The sequence below is a fragment of the Aptenodytes forsteri genome, unplaced genomic scaffold (genome assembly GCF_000699145.1).
Source record: "Aptenodytes forsteri isolate BGI_AS27 unplaced genomic scaffold, ASM69914v1 Scaffold13, whole genome shotgun sequence".
NCBI classification, from domain to species: Eukaryota; Metazoa; Chordata; class Aves; order Sphenisciformes; family Spheniscidae; genus Aptenodytes; species Aptenodytes forsteri.
The window spans coordinates 5,910,037-5,922,463 of NW_008794543.1; the positions used below are offsets into that span (position 1 = coordinate 5,910,037).

Here is a 12,427-nt window from a genome sequence, read left to right on the forward strand (position 1 = left end):
TTTAGTTGTTTTAGGAAGGAGGCTCATTTTTTTTTTTTTTTTTAGTTTGTTTGGCTAGAACCTAATAGATTGTAAGTGCTTTAATAATATATGCAAAATGTACCCATTAAGATCTTGAGTTCAGTGTCCCATGTATCCTAATGCTATAGGAAAGACTGAAAACAAGTGTGTGTGCAATATTTAAACACTCTGAAGATTTTAAAGGACCAACAACCACAGAAGCTGGGCATCTGAGAGTATCAGCTGTACTTTTAGAGGACTTTTCATTCATAATATTGCATTTTCAAAAAAAAAAAAATTCAGGACACCTTTATTATGATACATAGTGGTCACTATTCCTATGTTAAAACTGAAGGTTTTTTTCATTTGTAAGTCTAGACTTACACATACTAAGGTACAAGTCCAAAACGACCTTGGATTCCTATCTCTTTTGCAGCATACAAAAAGCCTTTGTAAGACACACAGGTTCCCTACCCAGGGCAAGGGCAAGAATTACATGTGCCAGAAAGGAAACTGTGATAGCCCAGCACAATAAGCAAACTTTCAAATTCTTATTTCCATAATGTATTTAGTGACAGCTTATTTAAAATATGCATGCAAACACTAGGCTTCATCATCATTCTTTCTTTACTGTTCCTTTTCTTTTTTTTGCCTTCCTCCCTCTATTCTACTGAATCCACAATTATTTTCAGTAAAATCCAACAGTTTCAGCAGAGATAGAATAGCAGCCATTTCAACCTGACCTACAGCTTGATTGTTAGAATATACTCAGGGACACAGGAAACATGGGTGAGAAGGGAATTGATCCCAAGCACATGCTGTAACCATTAACTTAGCACTCTCCATCTCCGATGCATTTTTAGATCACACTTCGCAAGATGAAAGTAAGCGAACACAGGCAAAGCAACACTCTACAAGTAGATTAACTGCACAAAGATGTGAAACCCGCTAAGCCAGTTACTGGCAGCTCCACTTTGAGGATTTCTCTAATGCAACTTAGATATTTTAGTACATAAAGATTTTAGACACCACCAGGATTAGGCAAAACCTCATGAGGTTTAGCGAGGATCAGATTAAAATGCACATACCTAAACTCTAAGTCCCTTTTGGATGGATCCTAAGACTTCCACTCCTTTTATATGGACAACTGCAAGTGATTCAGGCTGGGAAACTGAAAATATAGTGCTACTGTCCATCGCAGCCTACATGGAACTACTGCCACAGACTTCAGGAAGCCTCCCTGCCAGTTCAAATCCGACGCTGAGTTGTGGGACGCTCTCTGGGGACAAGCACCTAGGAATGTTTTGGCAAGGGGCGGCGGGACACACACCACACAACCACAAAAAAAATCCCATAAAACCAAATAGCATGATGAGAAGCTTTTAGATCTTCTTGTTGGTATGAGATAGTTTGTATTCCCACACTTGCTTTTGCGAGGAGTAGAGCTAGCTTTTATTTACTTTAAAACATACATATGCTTTAAAATAAGCCTCTTGGGAAGTTCATGATGTAAACACTTGATGCAAACTCCTGAGGAAGATTGTTAAATATCTTGTGGCAGAAAATGTCAAAATGTACAGCTAACATATCTGTGGCTTAAGGCTGCATATATGTTGAAATAGAGTAAATGCATTCATACTTTCTTCTGCATATGAACTCTGACAAAATTATGGTCAGGTCCCAACATTTCTACTGCAGAAAGATAACACAATAAAAACAACTGCTTTTCCTCCCATTCCCTTCATATTTTTCAGCTTCAGCTTTTATTCTGTCCTGCTACAGAAGATAAATGAGAAAAAAAAAATCTTTGCGTTTCCAAAGAAACTTTAAAATAAAAGACAACAGCAGGATATGTTACAATAACATGCTGTCTACTATGCAAATAGGAAATGTGGAGAGAGATGCTTTAGTGCCATTCAATTCACTCTGCAAGATCTTAAAATACAGAAAAATGTAAATAATCTCTGTGATGTTTAAATCCATTAGGCTATGAGCTATTTCCCCAAGAATGCGGTGGAAGTCATATCTGGCACTTTCAAAACCACCAATCAAACAAAATATAATTGGAAAAGACTGTAAGAAGTCCCGCCTTGCCAGATCTCAGGCAAAAGAAAGATTTTTCCCACATCTCTTTACAGTACTTTAAATATCCGTTTTACCTTTCACTTCTAGTAGGCTATTCAAAAGACATGACAGCCAGGTCAAGAAAAAAGCACACATTTCATCTTGACTTATAGGTAAAATATTTAATCAATATAATTTCAATATCAAAATACATTTCTGCTCTATGTCATTTTATTTAATTATGCAGTAAATCACTTGTCAAAAATCTAAGTGGTAGGCTTATTTGGTTTGAGGGACCTGGGCATTTTTGGTGTGGGAGAAAGTTATTTTTCCTTAACCTCTTAAAGATATCCTTATCCCTGACACACTTTGCTGATTGGAGTTGGCACCAGCTTCATGTATGCTCACTGCAGTCCATCTGTTAAAACAGATATCCAGTGAGTATTTAACATAGGCCTTGCTACAGGTATTAGCTATCTCCAAATATGCTGTCTAAAGGAGGAAAGGACATCACTGTAGGTGAACAAAATCGAATTCCCAAATCTTCTGACAATCAAAAATTCATTTTGGAAAATACGCAACACATATTGAAAGTTATAGTGCTACAAACAGGAAATAAAAGTGGGGGAAGCTGTGAGATTTAAGACTGTGCCATATGTCCTCCACTGTCTTGTGCATCCACTTGAAAATAAACTCCTTAAGTACAGCCTCTAGAAATCCGAGTCCCTCCTGCGAATGGCTGGAGTTGTGGCAGATCTTATTTACTGTCCCTGGCTTTTTTGCAGCTCTGTCCCTCACATTCTCCAACATGTTCCAATGAAATATGATGTATTATTTCCTGGACGTGAAGAAATTTAAACCACTGCAGAGGCAGATAATTTAAGATCTGACTATATAGCAGTGAAGTCTGTGCAGTTTTATCATTAATTTCTGTAAAAGCAGCACTGAGCCCTTAGCCACAAGGACAAAAGAGTTAGAATCACAGGACCACTTGGATCAAACTGAATGGCAGCATGTCTAGCTATTTTGCTCAGAAGAGAAACAAAGAGTGAGAAAGCATTAAAGAAAAAAACTAAAACACCCTGGAAAGAAAACTTCCTTATAGAAAGAAAGAGACAATCCTTTTATAACAATAGTAGTGAAAAGCTGAAAAAGTTTTTAAAAAAGATTACTTCCCATTTATTCAAGGAACAAGTAATGCTTTCAAAAGCCACAGCGTTTCTCCAAACTCGAACCCAAAATCAATGAAAACATTTTCTCAGTTCTGTTGACCAACAACAAATAGACTAGCTAATATATGTATGCTGGCCTTTAAAAATGCTTATGTATGGTTGGGTTTACTTTCCTTTCTTATTAAAAAGATACATTTAATTGCCTATTTTTATTTGAAATAATTAATAAGGAAAAAAGGTTGAAGGAAAAAACCAGCCAAATTTAACTACTTTAGAAACTGTAATGACATTTTTTAAAAAAAATCAAAACATCCTGTCCTTCTCCCTAAGTCTTTTTTATTAGTAGTAGTATAATACTCAACTAATTTTTTTAATTCTTCTATTCAAAAGTTGGTTTATTTAAGCTATGCAGGGCGAGAATCAAGTCAGACAAGGATGATTTGTGAGAACAGGAGAGAAGAGAAAGATAACCTACAACGAATATTGGGAGGACCAAGACTTGTTAGCTCCACATTTTTTCCCCTTTTGCCTAAAATATATACAGAGCATAATGTGGCATTGCACCAGATCATGACTCAGTGTTCATCTAGCCTCAGTTTTAAAATTTAATCATTTTTATAATTAACTTGCCCACCTTCCATTTTCAGCTATTTTGAATTGGCGCTTACCTACTTCTTATTTGTCCAGTGTGCCATTGTTTATAAGTGCGTACACTTAGGATTATTTTTAAAACCCTTCTGAGATCCCCAAGTAGTTTGAATTTTTGTTTTTATATAACAGGGTTTCCAAATTGTATTTTTTCTGCTACTTCTGAAACATCTGCAGGCCCAAAACATGAAGTGTGAAGTGTTTACCATGCAATGTGGGTTAACTCTTCAGCAGAAGTAATTGTTATTGATCAGCTGATGGGGATGGGAAGCATATGAGTTGTGAAGGTGACAAGAGTCACATGCTATATCAGGTGCAGATGTGCAGCATTATGACATTGGCATTCCTAGTTTTTTGGAATAGCTGAGACTTATGTGAAAGAGAGAGGGAAGCCTGGCTCCCTATGTTAGCATGAATGGCAAAACAGAGCTGGCTGCTGCTACTGTAACCAGCTCTATGGCTGCTGCCGTGAGAAAACTTACTGTGGAAATTCCTACCTGAATCCACTTCTTTTTAAAAAACTTCATAGCTACAGAACATGATATGCCCCTCAGCTCTGTACGATGCTTTTATTTTACAAAAATAGATGTTTTTACCAATGCCCATCAAGGTAAGTCTAATAATTTCTCTTCCAGTCGTCAGCTATTCGACTGAAGCAAACAAACATGTAGTCCGTGGAGCAGTGTCACTAATAAAGCTTAGCTTCCTCCAGATGCAAGACTTTCATTGATGCCTTGACTTGGTCAGGGGGAAGATTTTAATCTCTATGCAATTATAAATTTCCTTCCTTTTCCCTTCACAGTCCGTCTCTTGCAAAGTATTTTAGCGGTAACATTCAGGCTTCAGCGTCAACTGTGTAGAAATCAGTTAATTAGATCAACAGTTATTACCATGACCTTGTGGATGTTCAAATTCAAGTTTCCTCTGTGCATGGACTACTTTTCAGAAACTGGTATGAATTTAATTATCACTGATGTCTTTTGAATGTTGGATGCCCGGTTTAAAGTAACCTGTAGTAAAGATCAAGATAAAATGACAGTTCTTTCTACTCCAGATTTTTCTGGCTAAATAAAAATATTTAACTTACAGTAATAATATAAATGCTAATAACTATTGAACTCAAGCAAATAAATAGAAAGTGCTAGCAATTTATATTACCTTTGTGGAAGTTTGGAAACTTCTACCCATTTGAGAAAAGCTACTAAAACAGCCATGAAAAACTCTGCTAATTCCCATCTTCTTTACTTGCAAGTGAAGTTTCCTAACTTATGGAATGATAAGCATCTGCACTATGCAGTATAAAAGCATTTCCTTTAAATTTCTACCTGTTTCAATCAGAACAACATTGGTTAAAGAGATTCTGACAATAATGACAAACCTGTAATTTTAAAGAATGGAAACAGAAGCATTTTATCAATTATATGTTTGAAGCCTCTAACTAATTTCACATTACTTTTTTCCCCAAACTCTTAAATATGTTGATGGGACAGAGCAGAATTCCTTTTCAATGAGACACAAAGGATTTTCTCTTTCCTTGTTTGAAAACTTTGTGTAGGCACAGACTCCAAGTTTATTTCACTTGAGCAAAAATCATACATAGCTCCACTTGCTTTTAAGTTTAATTGTTATTAATTATGCAGACATGCAGAGCCCATTTTGTGGGAACTGTAAATAAAGCTGATTTTGCCCAGGTGGTTTTTACTTAACTGGAGTTTTAGCTGCTGTCTGTAAGGATAGCAAGAATATACGACTATAAACACAAGATGAGACTTTAATCACAACTGTATGACTCACTTCAGCTTTATTTTGAAATACCATTCCACCATCTGCATATATTGAAGTAAATTAAATTTTCAAGATATATACAGAGGATGCATCTACTTCATGACTTCTTGAGAACATACTATAGTATTACTATATCATACTATAATTACTACTTATTACCATTAGTGATATTACTAATATTACTATTACTATATTATTGCTAGCACTAATTACAATTACCATACTATAGTACAGAGTAGTATCCTATGCTATTCTAACACCTTCATCCACACTAAAAAAGTTTAAACTATCAAGACTAATTTAGTTTCAGTTACTTATTTTCTCATCACTTAGAAACTCTAGGTTTGCAGAAGATTTTTAAGCCAATGAGGATGTGATTTCATCTATGAAAAAAAATGTCCATTAAAATGAGACCTCTTGAAATTAAATGAAAGAATCTTGAGAAATTCAGTGATTGCACAAGAAATTACATTAATTTTCTTCTTCCATCATTGCATAATTTGTCACAATCTAGATCAGACTGAACAAAAAGCAGAAGAATTTGTAGATCTTGTTTAGCTTGGAAAAAAACAAAGTTCTCTTTTTTTCCTCATCAGTATTTGATACAATTCTAGGCAAAACTATCTCCAAACTGCTTGTTTTAAACAACCCAAGGAAACAGAAAAATTAAAAATACATGATGGACAATGAATCTGACAGTCTATGGATTTTATCCCCTTTTGTGCCTTTAGGCAAGGGCAGTGCTCTCTCCTTCACTAGCACCTCCCTAACACTAAGCCTCCAAGAAAAACCACCCCAAACAAAAAACCAGTCAATGAAGAGTGTCAACTAGTACCATACATAAGAATTCCAACACGTGGAATTCTGCTTATTTATAGATTCACGGAATACAGCACTTCATCAGTTGCTTCTCTATAGGGAGGTGTGGAGGACGGGGGAAGAGAATGGCAAATCAGAGCAAGATCTAAAGCGGTTGTGAAATATTTATCTTTCTTCTGTCATACATTAGAACAACTAGATCCAACTGACGTATAATATATTAAATATCCCCAAACCAAAATAATATCCAAAGACTTAAGAACAAAGCCATAATATATTGCATCAATTGCTATACATTGCTTCCTTTTCTTTGTAAGTTTGCATTTCTATCCCCACCACCACCCCGAAAGACAATACACACATTAAAAAAATAGGGAAGAATCCACTGCCTGTTTCATCATCCAAGCGATTTTTCCTCCCTGCCCTCCAGTGACACCATTTGAGAGCGGCAGGCCAGGAGCCCGCTCTGCGCACGTTTCCCGGACCACTGTGGTTGCCTTGCCAACGAGCAGGGAGAACTCGGAGCTTACATCGGGCATTTAAATGCAGTGACCCAATTACTGTCTGTCAACAAATTCACTGGGACAATAGCGAGTGTAACACATTACAGAGATTAAATCCCAGAGACTGAACTACAAAGATGTCTGGAACAAAATCTCAGTTGGTTTGAAAGGCCAGAACGCTATAAACAGAGTTAGCTGTAATATGTTTTAATCCTCTAATGCATTTGTAGCTTTAAAGGAGAAATTTCTACCATAATAATCTGCATTCATTATTTGTGGTTTTGGGGGTTTTTTTAACTACATTCACAAACCTAAGTCAATATTGCTGTAAGAGTAATGGGAATTAATATATCTTTTGTATATTGCATTCTTGGCTAGAACGGGACAGAATTAAAACATAAAAATGTTCTTCCAAGCTATAAGAATGTAATGGTTAATTTAGAATATATTTGTACAGATGGCCATCGTAGGAGCAAATCATTAAAAAACCACAGTGATTTCTGCAAGACAGTTACATCATAGATTTATATTTAAAAATGAGCTACGTGCAGGTTAGTTACAGGTTTCCCATGCTGTTCTGCCCCTTCACAAATATATTATCACAGGCATGCTCAAAAAGCTTCCCCCCCACTTTGCTTCCCAGTTTCCTTCTGTTCTTTTCATTCTCTGCAAATAGATTATTCCAATATAAATAATTTGCTTGAAGAGACTGGCAACTATGAAGAGAACTAAATATACATAATGGCATATTACCAAATGCAAAAATATATATTTAATATATATTTACCTACATTCTTTAGTTTCTTAGCAATATTACCCTGTCACTTTAAATGAAAGTCAACAAAAATTTTTAAAGGCATGTGTCACCAGTTACCAAATGGAATTATCTGAAGAACCATGCAGAGAGCAAAAAATAGCTGCAGCCTTCTGCAGTATCTGTAGAACAGGCTATTTTTTAAACCACTGAGGGTTTATTTATATGTTTACTCCTAATATTCTGTATATGTTTATTAGTTGCCTGGCTATAAGAATCCATACTGCAGCAATTTGATATTACCAAAATCCTGGGACTGTTTCTCCACTACCTGCCTCCAGCCGAAATACCTTTCTGATTAACACCTAAGAGTGGGTATCACTTCACATCTTGAAAAACCTGATGTGGCTTGCAGACACCCATAGTGACCATATAACATACACTTTTTTTTTTTTTAAACTTACTGTCGTGGGGTGGGGGGGAGTGCAAATGTTCCTTATGCTTGCCTGAGATCACTGATACCACACAAACTTTTACTAGAAAATTCAGCATCAGGAAGCGGTAAAAATTGCAATTCTAGATTATACATAATATCCCTGCAGTATTGTTTAATAGTTCCACTAGCTTATAGAGATGGTGAACCACAGACAAGCCTTTCACTTCCAGCCACCTTTCCCATGCACATTCTTTATATCCCACACTACTGAGCAATCGGTCCTTCCTCTGGGCTCTTCTGGCTTTGGGTTTTTTCCCCAAATTAAATCCCAAATCTGTCATATCTTCAAAGTGCTCCCTAGGCCCATGCTACTATGCCATGCAAAAGTAACATAGAGGGTCTCCTTTCTATCTCCCAGGAGGATTATCTTTGTTTATAATCTTGCCCTGTTCCCTACACAGCAAATTCATCTCTATATTTGCTGTTCAAAGTATCAGAATATTATAAAGCCACATGTTGTTAATATTTCACACAATACATATTTTATCAAACCCATAATCTCTCATTCTTCACAGATATTACACACCAGTAATACAGATACACACTATATACTATATACAGATACATACTGTGTTGATTTGCTATTTCCACGCTTTTCCCCTCTTCCTTACACTCCACTTCTCTCAGATGTAGGGACTTCCATCCTTATGCCAATATTTTCCAATGTAAAACTCCGTTTTTATTTACTAATTTTTCAAAATCAATTAGTAAGGATGAAATTGGCTATGCATGGTGTCCCTCTAGGCTGCATTCTTTAAAGTTACAGCCAAAAACCCTCCCACTATTCCAAAGAGTGAAGTTAAAGGAAAATACATTAATTTGCCCTCAGGGGTGGGAAATCTAGCAAGCTTTTCTTTGAACAACTTTAGGACCTCTTTTAGGCTTTACAGGAGTTACTTGAAAATGGCAATGGGATAGACGTAATCCCAGTGATGTGCTCTTTGAAGCATTCCTAAAAATTCCCTCAGACTTGGTCCATGAAATTTGGGGTGTTCTCTCTCTCCCTCTCTCCCCCCCCGAGCAGAGATTTGCTGTGCCTGCAGAACAAATGCTGTCAGGAGTCCAGTCCATATCAGCTGGGGCACAGCACAGGTTCTCCTGCATCTCTGCGAAATAGGACGTCGGAAGAATTATCCTGAACTGACTGCATCATGTGCAAAGCCTATGGTGCCCTGGTGAAGAGGCAGTATCTGCTGGTTTACAAAACACTCACCATGATTTCCAATTCTTGGCAATTCTGTAAGAATTTGCACAGCCCAGTCTGCTGTTCTTGATTGCAGGACATATGAAGCTTCCAGTTTTTCACCCCCTAAGATCATCTGCTTTCCATCTGCCAGTGAGCAAAAGGTGCCTAGGTTTCTCCTCAGCACATCCTTAAATGAGAATGATTTAAGAATTTTTTCCTCCATGGAAGTGGAGCTCTCCAAATATAATTTGGCATCAGTGTCCACAGGAGCACTTTAGAAGGGAAGAAAGTACTACTTCAGCTTTCTCTCCACTTCTCAAACCACATCTGGAAGGGAAAGATCAGACTCTACTGCCTGCTTTCACTGTTAGGTAGCCCTCTCCTACACAAGTCTGGCCTCTCTTCCTAATTAGCAGCTTAGGGAAAACTCCCAGCAGATCCCAGTCCAATGCCTCCTATCTCCATGAGAAACAGCGGCAAAATACTTTCAACAGTAACAGATGCTTCCTGACACCCTGCTGCATTTCCCAAAGCCAAAGACTGAGGGCAGCAAAAATGAGATAATTCACTCTCTTGTACCAGAGGAACATTTTATGATTGATTGCACATGCTGCACTCAGCTTTCGGCAAGTATCACCAAAGAACAGCCTTAGCACTGGACTATACTTAAGAGTTACTGCTCAAAGTAAAGCAATGTTTTTATAAAAATTAATGTGCACATCCTACGCAGCACTGCAAGGTAACTAGTGATACAGGACTAAGAGTTCATGTGAACTCTTCAGCTAGAAGCAGACACAGCATTTTCTGTCTCTCTTCTGTTGTTGCCTGGGGGAAATGCTGAAGTCCTCAAGGCTTCCTCTCCGGCTAAAGTCTCAGTGCCAATGCCGCCCCCGACACAGCTTTGCACAGATCCAGTGTAACTGCTACAGAAACGCCTTCTAGCTGAAAAGTGATTCTGGTTTTCTTCTCTCAGCTTCTTGCTTCGATAGCAAATAGCAGGAGTAAAATAGCATGTAGATATCATATCACATCCCCTAGACACACAATGAAAGATGGAGACCCTCCTGTCCTAACAACTCCCTTTCTACACTAAACACTCCAAATCCATCTAGTTACCTCATTTGCCAGCCACTGGCAATTCCAGCAGCTACCCACCCTCCCACTCCATGTAAGACCATAAAGCCCTGACAGTCTCTGACGCATCAGATGTACTTCACTATCCAGCTGCTGCAAGCACAGGTCTTCATTGAACTGACCTAACGTTATACACTCGGTCTCTATCCGCCCACTGCATTTTACAACACCCCTAGACACCGAGCCTCCAACTACATATTCTGAATAGCCCTGTTATTACCTGCTTTAGGAGCCAGAAAATCCATGACTCAGATGAAAGGAACAGCTGAAGGACAGCTCTCACCCAAACAGCAGCTGCAGTGGGGTCACAAGCCTTGCTATCGTAAAATAATTAACTTAATAAGACTACATTAATTGCCATAAACTGTAAAGACAGGAAAATCAGGCCCCCATAGGCCACTTAAAACAAGTTTGGGGTTTTTTTGTTTGGGTGTGGGTTTTTTTTGTTGTTTGGGGTTTGGTTTTGTTTTGTTTTTAAAAGATTCTTCTATTCTTTCACTCATTTTCTGGTTCCTGAGCCTTCAGTATGCATCCACTTCACATTTTCAAGATGGTTCATTCATTTATGACATTAAGACTGATATTTTCATTTAATCCCTATTACTTAGTCCTTGGAAATTTTGAAAATATAAGCAGACATGCCATACAACTCAAGGCAGCAGACACCTTACGTACTGCATAGCTGCTCAAAATTCCCTCATGATGAAAGTCCTCATCACTCTTTTGTTGTTCTTTTGTTCTCCAGTGGTAATGAATAACGGTACTAATTTATTTCTTCCAGACTAGTTCACCCCCAGATCTACTTGGCTTTGCTGAACAGTGGAGCATGAGAAAGCCACAATCACTTTCCATTTTCCTCTCTCCTAATTTCACTTGGCAAGGAATACCAACATACAACTGTGCTCTACCCATGCTGCTAGCACAGGAAGCCTTATTGCTCTGTTTTATATCATGACTCCAAAATACGATGGCCTAATGCTTGCTTCACAACAAAGGCTGCTATTCTACAAAATGCATTTTTTCCTCAAAATATTTTCTTGAAGCTCTGTTCATCATCATATACAGGACTTAGTTTGTTCCACAGAACTGAGAAAACCAAACTGTTCTGCAAAACATTATACACACTGCTTTTCTGGCAACTACAGTATACTTATATTCAGAAAGTACAATAGTTATTGCACAGCTAGTACAACCTACCATGTACTATAGCCCAAGATTCCTAGCTCACACGCTACATTCATCTTCTGAGCACCTTTTACTACTACTTCACCTGCCTCTACTCAGGACTCAGAAAAGCACTTTTCATGACTAAACCAATCTGCCATATATTTACTGCCTCTTCCAGCGATGTATCTGTCTCCCAGGAGTTGCAATGTTTACTTATGGACAAATAGTTTTCTATGCATGTCACAATATAAAGAAAGCACTACACTTATGTATGGAAAAAATCAAGCAAAAAAGAATAAAACTTTCAGCCTTCCCAAGAAACTGCCATAAGATTAGATAGAATTTTGAAAAGAATAATCTTTTTCCAAAAATTTTTAATTAATAAATGCAATTTCATGTTTGCATCAAATTTGTACAAAAATAATGCAAAGCTTTCCTTTGAATACTACTTGCTTGAAAAAAATTTGGAACTAATTAGAAATATATGATTTCCCCTTTCCTTCTTCCTTTCCCGCTCCCTTCACACCCCCTCCCCCATTTCTAGCAGAATCAAGTACTCAGTTGTACAACATTTCAGGATACTGACATTTAAAAGCCATTATAATCTATGGGTATAAAAACTCTTTTGGCTGCTTTAAGGAAATGTTTACATTATCCCTATACTCTCAGATGTTGAATATATGGCCAAAATAAAAAAAG

General features: G+C 37.4%; 1 protein-coding gene across 1 annotated transcript in view; it reads right to left on the reverse strand.

Annotated features, from left to right (window-relative positions):
• The window catches only part of GPM6A (glycoprotein M6A), a 138,895-nt gene that overhangs the window by 101,112 nt on the left and 25,356 nt on the right, over positions 1-12,427 (reverse strand). The gene's annotated exons all lie outside the window — the stretch shown is intronic.